The sequence below is a fragment of the Nipponia nippon genome, unplaced genomic scaffold (genome assembly GCF_047370975.1).
Source record: "Nipponia nippon isolate SJK-2023a ecotype South Korea unplaced genomic scaffold, ASM4737097v1 scaffold_3, whole genome shotgun sequence".
Classification (NCBI taxonomy): domain Eukaryota; kingdom Metazoa; phylum Chordata; class Aves; order Pelecaniformes; family Threskiornithidae; genus Nipponia; species Nipponia nippon.
Window position 1 is genome coordinate 90,083,823 of NW_028262347.1, and position 18,564 is coordinate 90,102,386.

The following is an 18,564-nucleotide window of genomic DNA, read 5'->3' on the forward strand; positions in this document are numbered from 1 at the left end:
GTTTCTTTATAATCCTGAGAGATGTCGATACACGGCTTCATTCCTTGCATTGCTTCTTCTGGTTCACTGTGAGTCTCTTAATAGCTGTAAGAAAACTTCTGCAATAACCTAGCTATTTTCCTGAAGCCTAAATCGTCTGTGCTGAGGTTTTGCATTAGCTAACATTTGAAAAGGAAGCTGTCAACACAATTTTTCCTCTGAAATTGATAGTCGTGCAGCTATACTTGAAGGCCCAACAGTTCAGCAAGCCCAGATGAGTAGCAGGGAACAAGTCCCTACAGCTCAGCTCCCGCCATGTGTTTGCGCTCTATCTTTCCCTTTTTCGCAAACACGTCTCGTTCAGCGTGTGGCATCCGATACATGTGAAGCTCATACAGCCGATTGCCCCCGGGGTATGTGGGGCCAACTGGTAACACACAGAGATATCTGTGCCCCTCGCATTTTCCATGTCCCCATCCCTGCGCTCCCTCTGTCTCACCCTTGGAAGCTGCGATGTAGCCGAGAGCAATCCCACCCCAACATGGGTCCTGAACACCCGCAGTACTTGCTGTTTGGGAGATACCAGGGTACCAGGACTGCAAAGCCGGCTACCACACCAGACACTACAGACAGGAGACTTTGCTAGTTCATGCCCCGCAAACTCTGTGTCAACAGCTTCTAAAACCATAGAGGTTTGGTACTTACAGGTGGACCTGAAAGAGAGAAGAAAAATAAACAATAATTATTTTTTTAATGCAATAAATCCTAACAAGAAGGACTAGATAAACACATTGTACCATCTTTTGGGTTGATCCTGATGCTGCTCCCATTTGCTGATGTACTTTCACCATCTCCCTGCTGATTAATTAAGGGATCCCCACAATTAGCAGGACTGCTTACTGTTACCACAAGTGTAGGGCAGCTTCAGAGGCTTCAGAGAGCCCTGTGTTGGGAAGGCCATGCAAGTCAGGCTCTCAACACCGTTACACTAATTTTTGGTCCTTCGGCACACAGGGATCCCCTCCCTGAGCGTGACACTGCTAAGCATGGGGGACTCATTAGTTGTGTGACCGCCCCTCACATCCTGCCTGCTACCCTTGAATCTGGGTAGACAAGAGCCCCTCTGCTGCTAAAATGCCTACGCATTTTCCACCAGCGTTGGTGATCTTGCAAAGGTGTGAAAATGTTAACGAGGAAACTACAGCTATTAAACACATCAGGTACCTTTTCTCTTTAGTACAAGCTAATTTTCCCCTTTGCTTCTGCCTCTGTTCCCATAGGAGCCAATCTGCCCTCTTGAAAGAAATTCCCTCAAATCATTTGGGTTTCTTTTATTTTGGAAAGCCTTTTGGAAGCCACCAGTGTGCAGCACTGCATCTTCCTTGTACAGATCCATTGAACAGTATATATCATGGCTTAAACAGCACATTTCTTTCATCAGTTCCCAGAAAATTCCTCAAAACCCTGACAGATATTGTGTGTGTGGAAAGAAACCCCTGGACTCACTATTTTGTGGTTTCCTCTCTGTGGGAGAAGCGAGACACACCATACAACTGTCAGGGGTTTCTACATTTTCCATACTTTGTAGACACTCTGTTTTCTTTTTTTTTTCTTTACATAAAGTGCCAAGAAGTAAGACTAAGCAGTGTAACAGGCGAGCTGACAGATAACAGGCAGCAACCTCTTCTTTGCACGGGAGGCGGATGTCATGGTGAGCACCTGCAGAATACGTCGTCATCCTGAAAATGCCCCTGGCTGAAAGTCCGTAAAAGAAACTGGAGACTTTGGATGAACAAACATTTTCCGCTTTGGAAATCTCTCACTTAGCGTGACTCCTTCATACCGGGGACTACAGCAAATGGTTTGGCTATCAAGTTTTGGTGACCTAAAATTGCACTGTTAAATGCTACCCTTAGACTTTTGCTCAGCTTTCATCATGCTTGATCAAAAAAGTTTAGCTCTAAAGGGTACCTTTTGGTTAAAACAAAAAAAATAATAAAATTTAGCTCCTTCATGGTGACCGACAGAGCTAAGGTGAACGTTCAGAGCCAGAAGGCTGAAGAATTCAAAACAGCTCCACCCAAATTTAGGACAGGAGCTGAGGGGGGACCCAGATGTGGCCAGTCTGACAACCACCCATCACTAGTGTTGGTGCTGAGGTCACTATCCTACCTGGTATGCCAAGGCTAAACAACAAAAGGGTTTCTGATCAGAGAGTTCATTTTCGAGGGCAAGGTCAGACTCAGACCCAAGAATCCTAATTTATGCCAGACTAGGCGAAAAAAAGAAAAAAAAAGAGGTTTTTGAGTCTGGCTTGGATGACAATAAAGTTCTGTGAGAGAACTGTTTTGGAGAGATTTTGTTTCAGAGTGAGCGCCCTGTCACAAGGTCAATGCTTATAGCTTGCCAATACACGGACTTTATTTCCATTAGCAACACTATAGACCCTTAATAACCCGCCTACCCGTCTGCGCAGGTTTGGGGCACTTGTGGATTGCATGAACCAAACCATTTAGCTAACGTTGAAAGAAAAAATTTAAAGGCAAGCAAACCCTGAGCCATCCCTGCCCTTCCAGACCAAACGCGACCAGACAGCAGCACAGCCTGTAATGGTATTGCAATACCGCTGAGAGAAAACATAAGCTTTTGTTTGCTCCAGAAGCTATGTCCGCTGAGCAGAGTAAATCAGCGATGCCGGCAGCTCTGGGCCCATCAGGCCACGCACCCCACACAGATCAAAGGCAGGAGGCATATTGGAGGCCCATCTTTGTTATATGCCCTCTATAAAATTAATGGTTATGTGAAGGGGGAGCTGCACAGTCTTGTGTAAACACACATCAGTGAGCTGCAGGGACACAGTCTTGGCTGCAATAAGTCAATCAGTACAGACCATCCAGGGAGTGGGCTCCAAATGCTGGGGCTGTCTGCATGATCCAGGAGAAAGCAAAGCCCTCGGATATAGTCACTTCTAAAAGCAACATCATCTTGCATGGGCTGGAGGAGGAGGAGGGAAGATGTCCCAAGGACAGTGGGGAGGGAGGAGGTGCTGCTGGATAAGCTGTTGCAAACCACCGGGGATTTTACAAAGTGAAATAATGCTTCAGCAAAGTGGATTTGTCATGTTCTGTCATGGTGATTAACGAGAAGGCTGAGCAGAGCTTCTAAAGAGGCTCAGTCTTTAATATAACAAGAAGTAATTTAACGCACATTAAAGGACAGAGCAGGCAAAAGAGGGAGGGGATCCTTGCACCTCCGCTCTCAACCGCTCTAACCACTGGTGGCAGGGCTGTGCCAGCCTCTCCCAGGCAGCAGCGGCCGTGCTGCGTGCAGTGCACCAGGCTTGCCCCTGGCCAGGGGTCTGGCAGAGCTGCCCTGGCCTGGTCAGGGATGCTGGCAACCCTGCAAGCCTACAAGTCGACCGGGCTGCACAGAACCTTTCACGAAAGCAACATGAACTGCACCAGAGTCACCACAACGCCACTGTGTGTTGTCCACCATGCTCTCTGGCTCCTGCAGTCCCAGCCAGATTGGGGCAGCTGTGTAGAAAGCAGCCTGATTGCCACCAGGTGGGCCAGGTCTCAATGGTAGTGAACTCCAAAATGCTCCACAAACAACCAAGAGCCAACAACCTGGACAGCCACAAGTGCGAATCACACCTATGGAGGTTCTTCCTCTCCCATGTTTAAAGCAGGCTCTTTCGGGGTGAGACAGAGGCGGTGCTGCTTAGAAGATGAGCTAGATCCCCTTTCCATAAACAGCCAGCAGAGAAGGGACAATGAGTCAACAGAGCAGGGATCAAAGCTACTGTGAACTAAGCCCATTTCATAGCTAAGCCCAGCCAGCAGACAGATCCAGAGCTCCTAGATCACCAAATTCCTCAGCTTTGCACAGAACAGGGAGCCCACATTTGTAATTAGCACCTCCAGATCCTGTGTGTTTTGAACCTGATCTTTCCGGGACCCGAGTGATCCCAGTGCTGGCATGCGGGCTGCAGCACGTCCGCCCACGACGGGCAGCTCAGGAAGAGTCTCTCCGTGCCGGCATCTCACTGGAAGGCACTGGAGGGTTGTAAGCAACTGCAATCGCTGTTTATCCAGCTGCGAGGCTTGTTGAGCAGCGGGGGACGGAGGAGGGGACGGAGCAAAGTGTCGGGAGTGGACGAGTGGGAGGAAGCAGCGGCCTCCTGCAAAGAGGAGACCTCCAGAGCACCTTTGAAAATGAACATTGAAAAAACAAAGAATTCTTGTGGGGGTACCTGGGGTCCCTCCAAACATATGGCCTCTGGAAATTAGCACCATCTGCACTGTCCCTTCTCAGCTGCTCTGGCTTTTATGCAGATAGAAACTTTCCTTAAAGAAGCTCTGCCTTTCCTGTAGCCCAAGCGAGCAAATGAGCAGCCATGATCTGCAGACAGGATGAGTCCACCATATTGCACATATAGAGGGGGCACACCTGTGATGAACAGCAGGGCTATGCCACAGAACCCTGTGCTCACTTGTCCTGCCCCGTGGCCCATTCAACCAGTGACTATCTAAAACAGAACTGCAATGACCCCTTTTCCCTCACCCACACAAAGAGATAAAAAGCCACCCTCCACACTGTAGCCTCTTTGGGCTCAGAAGAGGGGATGCTTAGTTTTGTAAGTGCATCATATTTATCCTAATCTGGAAAGTCCCATGTCCCAGAATGTCAGATCTTAAAAGCTGGACAGTATTAGAGCGGGTCAGTGTGGTGTGAGACCTTCTGCTGATGGCAGAGATATCCTCCAGCTTCGGAGACAGCAATGCTCTCTGGACTGATAGGATCATTCAAACGATCCCATCCATTTAAGGGCATTTCCTGACATCTGGAAAAGTATCTGTTCTTAAAAGGCTCTCAAATGCTGTTGCTTAATTTTTTTTTCCTCTGACTTTTTGGACTCAGGCAGTCCAGTGTCCGCAATGTGGGTGTCTTCCAGCCTGCTCCAAAAGCTCACATACGAGGACTTTTTTTTCTGCTCTATAGCATACAAAAGATGAGGAGGACAGAGAAGGAACATAAAGACATTATTGTTGCTTCCTTGGGTCATCCTTACTACACACTTCAGCAGAAGGGGAGATGTAAACATGTAATCCATCCCTGTGAGGAAATCCAGCCATTTCACAGACCCAGAAGGCAGCCTTAGCGAGTTAGAAAGATACAGTTACTTCCTGACATTCAGGACTATGTTAATTGATAACAAGATAGCCGTGGCCAGGCAATTAGTTATGAAATGCTGATTAAAATGTCAGCAGCCCGAGCATGACCTTACCCAGGGTGGCAGGGATCCCCTTGTTTGCGACCCCACGGGCATTCAGCGCAGCATGACCCCATTTCGGAGCAGGCAGACCCCAGATGGGTACATGGAGCCCAGAGGGTGGGTTTGGCGTTCTTTAAAGACTGGCCATGCTGCAGTTTTCACACAACAGATCCAGGGTACTCATAGTCTTTTAGAGACATCTTCCCTGCCTCCATCAGGGGGCAAATGATATGAGGGGAGGTGGAGGGAGCATTAACTTAGAGAGCTGCAAACAAAAAGGCAAAAATGCCATGTGCCTTGCTGCCATAATTCAATATTATTAGCTGTAGGGAAAATTAAAGACAACAGAAATCTTCAAAATAATAAGAAAAATTTTAAACTACAGTGATTACCCAAAGCACACCTGCAGACATTTTGCTTCAGGTATTGTCAGCAATAGCAGACAATCTGAGACAATCAGGCCCTCCAGAGAGCACGAGTGCCTTGCAAAGGCCAGGCCCCTCTGTCCCCAAAACATCCCCCTCTCAGCTACACCCTTGCAGAGCAGCAAGAGGTTCTTCAAAGGATCGCAGAAATGTTGGACAGCGAAAAGGCTATGCGGATTTCACTGCCAAAAAATGTGGCCAACACTAAGCTGAGGCACCAGGTTATGCCAGTCACTCAAGCTCATCTCTGAAATCAAACCCATGACATCACCGAGACTCGGCAGTTAATATCAGCAGCTGTTGAGGATAAAAGTCACTGCTCAGGCACTCTGAGCATCCCGGCGCACCACCACCACCAGCCCCTGCCAAGGAGAAGGCCTCAAGCACTGCACCCAGAGGAGAAGTCCATGGGAAGCCATGTCCAAAGTGAACAACGAGGTGGAGCCTAACAGGAAAATCAACATGATTAAGCAGCAGCCTCAAAAATAAAAGAGAGGGTCTGATAGTGGAGTTAAGCCACAGGCTCTAACTGAATCTCCAAGCATTTGCTTGTTTCAGGAAACATCTATAAGGACAACAGGAGCCAATAGGCCTCCAGAGCCAGAAGAATCTGATGAGGAAAATCTGAGCCATTGGCATAACCGCAGCAAGCCCGTTAGGCAGATAATAGTGCTCAAAGACAAGGGTTCAACAACAGACAAACAGAAATATTCTGACAAACATTTGGGAGAGCCCAAGGGCAGAAAAGGGCCAAGAGGAGATGGCCCACACGGTGCTGGCTGCGCCCAGGACGAACGCAGCACCTCCAGCACTGCCGGGGGAGAGACAGTGGGATGGCCGACACAGAGCAGAACAATGCTTGTTTCGGGCAGGCATCCATGGGTCAGCAAGCTCTTTCCAAGCAGCAAACAATCACATTTGTCCCTGCCATGCTGAAGCACTTAGCACCACAGAAAGCAGAGAAAACAGGGCTGGGAAGGCCCCCAGGGTCAGCTTGCCCAGCGGGTTTTCACGCTTTGGATCTGGAGGCCCCCTCGGGCTTTTCCAGTAGCGGTGCAGACCCCTGGATGGTAAATTGAAACCGGATGGTGGCAGGCTCACTCCGCTCCGCCACCTTCTGCCAAAGAGCCAGCGTGCCCCCAGGCTCACACAAACCGCCAGCCAAAAACCGCTGCTCTTGACTATCCCCTTTCTCTTCCCCATCTGCCTCCCCTGAGCAAACCAAACAGAGATTAAAGGATTTCTGGGGAATGAGAGGGACACGAAATCGAGGAGGGAACATCTTCAAAGCAACCAAAGGGAAAAGAGTCTCTACCTAGCCCATTTGGGCAAATATTTCTCTAACCTGTTGCTGTCCTCTGGGGATGAAGACACCTCACTCTTCCCTAGTGATCTGACCCAGGCAATACCCATGCCCTGACTCATAAGGCCATATTTATTATCTTTCTTAGAGACTACCCAACATTTCCAGTGTTGTTGTTTAAGTCAGCCAATGACCTCTGATGCACAGCAAACTCGAAGAACAGCTTTTTATTTCTCTCCTTTTTGCGGTTACCTTCTATGTGTTTGAAGTCTGCTGTCCTGTTCCCCACAGCCTTCGCTTGCCTTTAGACTAAACAAAACCTAATTCTTTCAGTCTCTCCACAGAGGCCGTGTTTTCTGAACCTCTGTTCATTCTTGTTGCTCCCCCTCAGCATCCCATTTCCCTCGTGAAGTGTAGTTCTTAAACAGCAACCTGCTCTCCAGCTCACTGCATGAGTCAAAGGCAGACAACTTGGTGAAGGCAGAAGACATGGTGTCTATTTACCCTATCCACAGGGTCTTAATCACAGAGGGAAACTGAGTTCCTCCCTGTCACCACCTCTGCCTTGACCTTATCTTCTGAAATGTCACTTGTCCTCCATGAGCCCTCAAAGGCTCAGAGATTTCTTGCAGCGGTTCTCTAAGAAGCTGGTGCCCTCGCTGTCTGGTGTGACTGGCTCTCATGCTCCAGTGAGGAGGAAGCTCTCCTTCTCACTCACAATTAACTACTTCAACATTTTCTTGGTGTCCTTGATAGTCCCACCTCACCCTAGACTTCCAGGTTTTCATCTTGCATACCTATTCATTTTACATCCTTCCAGCATTACCTTTCTTCTGTCTTGAATTTCAGCTCACTGAGGAGTTTATGATTTTCTTTAGTTGATCCTTTACTATAACTCCTTTGCACTGGGATGGTTTCAGCTCATGCCTTTAACAGAGTTTCCCTGCCAGACTGCCGAGTCTCCTCAACTTCTTCGCCAGCTCTTGCTCTCCAGGGGCACTATCCCACTAATTCTCCAGCTCCTTCTGTGTTTTTGAAGTCCACCTCAAACACCTGGACATTTCCACAAGCACCTCGCAACTCAGTCTGAAAACACACAAGCCAGTGCAACAAGCTACCACTCCAATAAAACCCTACTCTTGGCAGAGTAGATGTTTGATAGTCTCTCTGCAGCTCCCACCCCACATCCTCTAACACATCCTATTCCATGCCAGGAATACAGAAGGTGGTGTCTGAAAGCTCTGGAGATCCAAACCGGTTTAAAAACTGCAGCTGGTTATTCAGAAGAAGTCTGACATTCCTCCATCGAGGAGCTGACCGCTTCTTCAGCACTCGGTCAGGCCCTGCACAAGTCCTATTCCTCAGAGAGCTGCAGAATTAGGAAGGAACCACAGGAAAAAACTGGCCAAAATAAATCATGGCTGGGTAAAACAAAATACAAAATCCACGGCAGTTTTACTTCCTGCTGAAAATTACAATCTCTCTCATAATGTGGTTGTCTGGGAAAAGTAGAAAGTTGGAACTTACTATAGCTAATGATTATTTAAATAAATTCTCTGATTATGCACTTAAAATGCAAATGATACATTTTACTCCCTTGTCAAATTGCATAGATTCATTTTCTTCCTATATCATTTTTGCAATTAGCAGCTGATTTTAATATCTAGTGCACTGTTACTTTTTTTTCCCTAATTCTTGTTATTCTTCCCTCTTTTCCATCTGCTAACTCTTTTCTTCTTCCTTCCTCCTTCCAAAATACTTTGCAACTTTTATAACAGCAAATTCTGTCACCTACCAGGGAAGGAACAAAAGACCATTGTGTTCAATTTATCTTTTAATAGACTCCTTCCTCAAATACCTCACGGACTGCCAGTACTGTCTTCCAGACCCTGTCTCACACCCTTTTGAGTTATGAAAATGTTTGGGAGGGTCTTTCCTTTAACCGAGACATTTTTCCACCCGAGATGATTGATAGCTCCCAGTTACCACTAATTACCCTATCAGCAGTTGGACATAAGCCTAGCCACAGTGCTCTTCCTCCAGAGGCCAGCAATGCATCCCTGTCGCTCGTTATCCTCTTCTTCAAGGATGGAACAAACTGACTAATTAGAGACACCATAAATTCTTCCTTCAGGCTCTTTCCTGATGCGCTGCCTTGTTTCCAAACAGAGCATGTGGAGGAGAGCAGGGCTGATGCTAGTCCTTTCAAAAGGAAAAATGCGACGGGGTTTCTGAGCCCAAGTGGGTTTGCTCAGCATGTTTTATTGCACAGGAAGAGGAGAGCATTCATTCATTCATCCAAATCTAGCTGATGTTTTCTTAGCACGTCTCGAACTCAGACCTTTGCTTAGCTTGGCTACCCCCATGCAGGGCTCTGCCTGGTAGGAGCCAGGCTGGGGAAGCACGCACATATGGAGACAACCCGCGTTGGCTAACAGGGATAAAAGGATTCATAGCTTTCCTTACCTAGAATGAACTGAGCGTGCAGATCCCTTCCCTGTTGCCTCCAGTTTGCTGTATGGGAAAAGCACATGGCGAAACCCATGTGGAGGAGGAGGCAATGGCTGAATGCATGCCAAATCACGTGGGGCTGGGGACAGTGCATGCTCCACACCAGCCCTCGATCCAAGAGACACATGTTTGTAGCTTCCCTCCCTAAAGAACCTGAGAGCCACTTCCCATCACTCTCCCAAGAAACTCCAGGACCCCTGCCCACTAAGATTCAGGTTAATGCAATAGCAAAGCACAGGGATCTATCCAGGATGGCTTCAAAATTCAGGGAGAGAAATATTCACAACCACACCTGATAATCCCCATCTCCTCCTGTTTCCCCAGAAAAAAAAACATTTGCTATAAGCACACAGGTCATCCCTAAGCAACAGATCACCACACACATGAACTGGGCGTGAGCTACGAAACACAAGGGTACATCGTTCAAAAAAAACCACATTTCTTTCCCCCTCTCTTTTCCTTCTGTTTTTAAGCCCAAGTTAAATCATGTCACACAGGGGATGCCAAACAGCCTCGCAATACCACAGCTTCTCCCTGGGTTTCAGACAGGTCGGGTCCAGGTACATCGCTCCCTGGTGAGCAGTGGGCTGAGACATGGCTCCTTCGCTGTGGCCAGGGCTGTGCCAAAGACCCGTAAGCTCTGTGGGGTGCTTTTGGCATTCCAACCCCTCTTTCATCTGTGTTGCACTTGTATATAGTTGGGTTTAAGGGGGAGTTAATCTGTAGGCAATGGCTGCCGTTTTGGGAGACATAACTACTCCCTCTTTGCTGCCAAAATCCCTCTAGTAAGGAGCTAATATTTAAAAACTAAATAACAAAGGAAAAAAATATCCCATCCCATTGTGTGCTTCAGCTCCGTTAGGGACGAGGCCAACACACAAGTCCCAGCAGCTGCCATCGCCTCTAGCAACATCTCCTCCCTTGGATGGCAGCGGCTGATGATAGAGGAGGAGGACAAGCAAAGAGCAGCTGCTGGGATCCTGCCATGTCCACCCAGTGCCATGTCCCGGTACCAGGTTCGGCCTCAGGAGCACCCTTTCCCAAAGGCAAAGCACAGCCCATGGCCCCACGGTCCTCTACCTGCTGCTGGTTGAGCCGCACGGCAAGGGGAGCCTGGTGTGGATGGGATCGCTGGGTGGTCCCCAGTGTAGCACACACGCTGCCCGGAGCAATACCAAATCATAATAAACAAGTCCCTTGCACAAAGCTCTGTCAGTTCAGATTCCAGTTCGGCTGATATAATCTACATCTTCTCTTTGAAAGAAAGGAAAAAAGGAAAAGCAAAAAGAAAAAAACAGACATCCTAAGGGAGAGGAGTGAGGCAAGCGATGGATTGATACTGCCCGTGTATGTCTCAGCCCCCCGGCGTGGGGAAAATGTGCTGTTAATCAGCCACCACCCTGGGGAATATGCTGATTTAATTACCTCCTGCTTGCACAGTCCGGCTGTGATGCTGCTTGCCCAAGACATCACATGAGGAAGAAACAGACACTGAGCCTCGGCAGCCAGGTTGGAACGGGATGCGGGAGCAGAGCAGGAATCACCCTGACCCTGGTTTGGGGAGCAAGGAGGTGAATTGGTCTGGGGAGGCCGTGCGAGCAGGCTGCCTCCCAAACCCATATGTGCAAGAGGTAGAGAGCATCAAAGGGCACATCATCGCCTCCCAGAGCCACAGGCACTGCAGAGGGGACGGATGCATCAAGGAGTCGTCTTTCCCCTATCTGAAACACAACCTTATTTTAGGAGAAACACAGCAAAGACGTGCAGTGGGCAACAAGGGGGTTTCCAGCTAGGAAAGGGGAGAAATATCCAGATTAAATGAAGGGGAGATGCCCAGTTAGCAGGCAACATGCCACAGCCCTCTCCCCTCACTGGCTGCGGGGCACAGACCTCGCACGTGAGCAAGTCTCTCCAACCCTCTGGTTGTCATGCCACTGGCATTTTGCAACGTTAATCTGGGATGTGTCGGAGCATCACTCTAATGCAGGCAAATATTTTCCAGGGCTTATGTTTCACAATGCTTATGAATGTCAAAGAGGCAGCGCACAGAGGGGCAGAGACCTGGTCCAGCTCCTGGAAGGGGAGAGCTGCATCAAGTGCATCCACCCAAGTAACTCACTGGACAGTGACTTTGAAGCAGCTTCAGCACGAGACATGGGTTTCTGCTCTCCCACCTGGGGGACAGCCAGGATGTTTAATAATTAATGGCTGTACGCTTGCCTGCAAAGGCCGGCACAAAAAGCGTTGCTGCGTCTTTAACGTCTGCCAGCGATGGGAAACTCATTGGAGTGTGTGTTCAGAGGGGAAGAAGGTTAAGATGATTAACTGGTGCTAACAAGTTTAGGATGTGGAAGAAGTATTTTCTTGGACGTCCATCAAAGAGAGGATTGAATGTTCCCTGCCGGGGGGGTGGGGGGGGAGGCAGGCAGTATGTGTTTAACAGATGAGGTTTCTGCCTCCAAAGCCCGCCCAGCCCCGCATGATGCAACCTCTCCCTTTTAAACGCTGCCTCTCCCCCTGTACCATCAGCTGTACCTGTGGCCCCAGCCTGGCACGGGGGGCTGAAAGGAGATCCAGGGGAAGGAAAGCCGCCCCTCCGCTCTTCCTGTTGATCTGCGCCCTGGGACACCCTTTGGGCACCGGCAGATCAGCCTGGCCCTTGGTCCCCACCGGTGGGGGCAAAGGTGCAGGCGGACGCCCGGAAGATCCAAGAGGGAATCGGGTATCACCACACCAAAACCCAACGCCCCAGAGAGGAGGGCTCCTCCTGTTCCTCTTCAGCCCCACTGCAAAACCCCACTCTCTGCCCCGCCACAGGGACGCCGAACTGAGCCGTCCCTGCCATTGGCCAGGCCAGCAGCCTGCTTTTTACATCCCCATTGCCCTTGAGCGCACAGCGGCAGCTAACATTATCGCTGGAGCAAAGTCCCCTTGCAAACAGCTTTGGAGCGAGCCACTTGGCGCCTGCAACATCTCCCTTGGCCAGTCCTGGGTATTTTTGGTGCTCTTCGCCGGCTGGCGGGCACCCACGTTTTGCGCAAGGGGCTTGGACGCCACCGGGCGCCGTGCCCTGCTGTCAAGCCTGGCGGACGGTGCGACTCGCCCTCATTCCTCCGGCCGCCACAAAGCTGCCAGGATGGGCAGCACACACGAGACCCACGTCGTGGGGCCCGGACGTGCGTCAGCGGCTGACGCAAACCAGCCCGGCCATGTGCACATAGCCCAGGCCTGGGAAAAATCCTCCACCCCGGTAGCGTGCTCACACTGAATCAAAGCCGTTGCCGTACAGTAGCATTGCAATGTGCTCTTCGGGTTTCCCCAGCCAGCTGGGATGTTTTTGCCTTGCTTTGTCAAGGCGCTGATTTACGCCCATATGTACCATATACATCATAAGCCCAGGCACGCAATGGTGTAAACACTTCTACCAAACATCTGTACACAAAGCCATCAAATATGCAGAAGCTCCCTGCTGCAGCCCTCAACATGCGTCCTGGGCACCCCACAGGCAACTTGTCGGGCCCCGGTCTGCGTGCAGGGTGCCATTCACCACTAGACCTGTTATTCGGATGCGGCCTAGCAGGGACAGTAAAGGTCACAGTGGGACTGTTACCTGATACAAATCGGCACAGCCACAATGCTTTTCTCCTGCGTCAATCTGTGCTTCGGGCTGGAGCCTGCTGTGGCGGGTATCTGCTCCTATGCAGTGCTGTGCATCCATTCCTCCCTCCAAAATCTCTGTCTTTCCCACACATTTAATCCTCAATGTCTTTCTCTGCACCATGCCCTCGTCTGTGGAAGAGGTTAGTTTATCCCTGGTTTTGGATGGAGGACGGCTGTACTGAACAGTCGAGGCTTATCCAGAGCTGGGATATAGCATTTGGGATATAATATACAAGCACCATTAAAGTTAATGCTTGTGCCACCAGGACTCATGCACACCTGGACACAAATGTTCACCTGTTTGCACCTTTGGGGAGAGCTCAGCCTTCAGAGCAAAAGACCTGCAGCAATTCTGTGTGTTTGGGGGAATTTCCTTCCACCTTCCAGCCAGTTTAAAATAAAAAAAGCTTAAAATAAAAAGTTTAAAATAAGAAAACACATAAAAGGACAAAGAGAGGAGCCCTAGGGCATCCAGGAGACAGGCCTGAACATGGCAAGAGGGAATTATACAAACAAGCAGATGGGGGTAAATAAACAGGCCACCCTCTTGCAGAGCACTTGTGCCCATCATCGTGCCTCAGCGCCTTCCCTTTTTAATGCATTGACTGTTTCAAACCATAGTTTGGATAAAGAGGGAAAGGCAGAGGTTTTTGCCTTCCTAACTCTATCAGCATGGTAGCACCATAAGGATGTGCTAGCCCCTCCAGCCATTTTGCAACCTGCGCAGCACTCGCAGCTGTATTAATGACTTAGATGAGCTCTCTTAGTCCGCACTGTGACAACAACAGCAGGTTCATTAAAATCAATTAAATACTCCTTAATAAAGTCAGTCTAAATCCCAAACGCAGACTAAGCCGGATGAGTTGATGCTTAGAGGGATAAGGAGCATCCTTGCTCCCTCTTACCATCCCTCAGCCATGGATGTGTCAACCTCCAGGTGGCAAAAGCCAAGGCAGGGGGGACTCCTCGAGCCGCTCCGGGCAGTTGCGTAAGAGCACAGCTGCCTACGTGTTCGGAGAAAGAGAGTTAAGCTACCAAACAAACTGTTTGTTTGTTTTTTTCCTGAATTGTTCATCCCCATCTATTCATAACTGCTCACAGAATCCGTGGAATTCATTGTGTGGTATGCATCTTCAAAACAAATGAAACAACAGTATGCCTAAACCAAACAAACCCCAACCCAAAATACAGCCAGCAGGCCAGGGCGCATGAGTAACCTTCGAGGCTGAAGTGTGTGTATACTCTGGAGGGCCCAAAAATGTGGATGGGGGGAATATATTTAAATTTCAGGGAATAATATAATTCCCAGGGAGATTTCTTATAAAGAGGGAAAAAGGAGAAGTATTTAAGCAATGATTATGCTGCAAAATTTTTCTTGCAGATGTGCCGTGCCATGGGGATGCTGTGCCAGCGAATTGCATTTTCTGACACGGCAACGTGCTGCTCTGGCTGTGGTGGTGCTGGGTGCCCGTCCATGGCAGCCCAGGCGCTGCTCCCTCTGGAGCTCGGCTCTCCAGCCAGCCTGGCCACGAGGGCTTTGCCAGTGTATTCAAGGGAAAAAAGGCAATTCAGACAGCTCAAAGCTTTGGCAAGGAGTGACTGCTTGAGACAAATGTCCTTTTTTCTGATTTTTTGGTTAGAGGTTGTCAAAAAGCAGTGTTTAGACACTTTTAAAGCAGAAAACACCTTTTGCATAGTCAGCACAGAAAACCATGCTGACTTATCATCCTGAAAAGGGGTCAAACACAAAACCGTAGCATTTCAACTGGTTCAATGCACCTCCTGACAGGAGAGCCACAGGGATGGGTGTTCATTGCACACTCCCACCTCATGTTCCTCATGGCTCTGAGCCAGGGCCACTGACACGGCTCGTGGCTGCTGGCATTTAAATAGCTGGGGTGACCTTTCCACACCCTTGCCCTATGCCAGGGATCCCAAACACCTTCTCCACCTCTTGGGGCTTACCCGTGTGTTCAGGCTTTTAATCTCACAGGAGCTCTCAGATCTGTCCGAGCAACCCCAGCAAGCTGAAAAAGGATTGCATAAAAAATGACAGCAAGAAAACATAAAAGCCACAAAAACAACCTGGCAAGAGGTGGAGCAACTCAGCCAGGGTGCGGGGCAGGGAGCAGGCAGGACTCGGACACTGATCCCCTTTATGGCTTACCTCCCCAGAGGTGTTTGGGGAGGAGACAAGGGAGAAATTGATGCATCCACTTGGATGCAATATCCTGCCTAGGTGCTGTGGGGCTGGGGCTCAGCCCATGCTGCCCAGGGGTCTGCCCCTGCTGCAGCCATGCCTACCCACCCCCTCATCCACCAGCCTGGGTCCTGCCTTTCCCGATGTTTCCTCCCTCTGCCGGGCTGCCTGTGCGGCCAGGCAGGGGTCGAGACGTGGGAAATCCTGCTGCCTCCTGCCAGCTGGCCCTGCCGGTTCTGGGTGACACATCCTGGGTGGGAGCCAAAGCCCCACTGCAGCCCCACGCCGTTTCTTGCTGGCCTCCTCCAGCAGCTGCCGCTGTGCCGAGGCGTCCAGCCGGCACGGCAGGGGTGTACCCAAGGGGGTGAGCAGAGGGCGAGCAGGATGCCTGAATCAAGCGTGCACACCATGTGGCCCACAGCCCCGGGGTGCAACCGGGGCCACCGCTGCACCTTTGCTCTCACGGGCCACCCTGCGAGAACGGAAACAGCAGCAACATTTTTAAGCTGCAGCAGCTCCTGCTGGTATTTCTGTAAGGTCAATCGGAGCTGAAGAGAGTGGCCAAGTGGCTTTCCCTGCACCCCGGGCTGGCGCAGATAGGGGACGTGGGCGAGGTTTTGTACAAGAAGAAATGCCCAGGGGACATTCCCTTGCAAAGCCTCAAAGACATTCCTGAGAGGACCCCAGTTCCTGGTCAATGCCAAAATCCTTGCAGCTGCCCCGCACCAGCCTCCAAGCCCCTGTAACAGCAAAAGGCACATTGGTTTGTGGTGGGGTGGTGCAACCTCCCTCTGACCGCCAGTCCCAGTCCCCAGGAGGCCACGGGGCTGGAGCTGCCTCCTCCCGCAGCCCAGCTCCCTCCTCTACCCCTGAGTGCTGCCACGGGGAGGGATGGAAAAGCCATTCGGCATCCCTCCGAGCTGCTTCCCTGCTTGCACAGCTGACTGCCTCCAGCGCTGCGGGCTCCCAACCTGCCCAAGGAGAAACCGGACCAAAACAAGCATTGCGGGGGCAGAGGGAAAGAGGCCAGCCTTTTTTTTTTTTTTTTGTTTAAGGGATATTGAAGACTGCAGCAGAGAGCCAGCAGAGTGAAAAACAGCCACGTGGGGACTGTGAAAATAGGAGCTGAAGAGAAGAAGATGGGAAAGGTCTAATAAAGAGAGTCACAGTATATAAAATACACAAGCACCCACCTCCGCCAGGAAGGCTGTGGGAGGGGGTTTTGGTGGTAATCCCTGGCTGTTTGAGACTGTCCAGGCAGACAGGGTCTGGATCTGCAACTGGGTCTGGATTAGACCAGGAAAGCTTAGGTTTTCACACTGTCAACCTGAAACACAATGCTTTTCCCTCACAGCATTTTGTTATTACGTGGCAGAAATCAAGGGAGGTCAGTTGGCCGTGAGAGGATCCTCCAGCCTCAAGTAGCTCTCCGAAGCTCTCAGCCACATCCAGATCCCATATGGAAAAGAAACATTTCCCTCATCTGAGCAAAAGTCACAAGGGGAGGCTCACTTCTAGAAATCAGACCCATGGTCCCACCAGCATCTGCTCATCCCCAGAAAAACTCCCCAAGTCTCATCCTAGCACACAACGACCTCAGATCAAAACCTGCGCTGAGCTCTCTGTCCACACTTGGCCCTGGCATGGCACAGGGTCTGGGGATGGTGAATAGCTGGGTACAGTCATTGCTGCTGTTGAGACTTCGGGGCCCCTTCCCAACCTGTAAGAAGTTGTCCCAGATCAGTCTGGCAGACAGCAGGAACAGAAGGAATCACATAGGTTGTCTATCAGACGAAGGAAACTGAGTCATTAATTACGCAGGAAGGTTATGCTAACCTTGGAGATTGTGTTCTCCACACTGAGACACTGCTGGAGAAGCCCACTGCGACCTCTGAGCTCAAAAAACACAATGCCAAGGAGGGACATCTCGCTCACAGGTAGTCACACCCAGGCCCAGCCCAAGTGATCTGAAGTAGCAGCTTCCCAGCCAAAGGAAACTTATATTTCCTTATCGTTTGCTATAAATACAGCTGCACTGTTTTCCTGACCGTGTGATTCCTACAGTCCTTATCACGCGGGCTCAGATAGCTGCAGCACAGCCACACACTTCACAGTCTTCTTGCTCCCCTATTCCCAGCTTTTCCAAACCATTTAGGTTCACAGCCTCCTGTGTCCTGAAGCTCTTCTATGGCAATGGGTGACCCTGCCCAGGACCTCCACATCCGTACTGAACAGGTCAGCAAATGAACGTGTCTTCCTTTTCCCCTTCTTTGCCATGCAGGGACCTGGCTCACAGTTAGGGATGAACTCAAATGTCACTTCTGATAAACATTTATTCGTGGCAAGGAACATGATGTGTTTATAGGCGGTGGAGTAGGCCAGTGAGAAGCAACAGGCATGCGCCAAGTCTTGCAAAATCTTGACACTTCTCAGTGCTTCTGAATACCTTGGTCTCCCGCACGGGTCACGCTGTCTGGTCCTTAGGGCATTTTAAACACAAGGGAAAAAATGCATTGGGGAAAAGGATTCCCAAGGTCTCGGGCTGGAAGAAAGATCATGTTGAAACAGCACAACAGTGCTTTCAGGTGGCCTGCGTTGCATCAGCTTGGAGACCAAAGGGAAACACCCTGGAGCAAAGGGTCTGAGAGGAGACAAAGGCTGGCTGAAGGTGCCTTTATTTCTGCACTGCCCAAAGCCAATCAAGACTTCATCTGCCACAACATCAGCTTTGGACCATCGCTTCATTTCCGTTGACGGATTAGCTGGCAGGGTGGGTGTGATTTTTACAAACAGTTTCTGTGCCCATAGGATATTTGATGAAGACAAGCAAGTTCGGCAGCTAAAAAGGAAGCCTGAACCTTTATGAGATGTTTATTATTATTGTTCTCCTGAATCAAAGCTGTCCTTCAGAAATATTATGAGCTTAACGGAATGAGCTGGCACCTAAGCACTGTGAGAAATGCAGCACCGACTGTTGCTGTGGCTTCACAAGGGATGTGGGTATCTGTAACTAAGTATTATGATCTTGATGCTGAAATACTTGGGCGATTCATCTATCACATACATGGTGTAGGGGGTCACATTCAGAAGGCCTCAAAAGTCAATGAATCTCTTTTTTCTCTGCTCTGCATTCGAGTTCTAAGTTTCCACCTCCAAGCAGGCTCAGAAACACCAGGAGGATATTCATTCCTGTGGTTTTATGGCATTT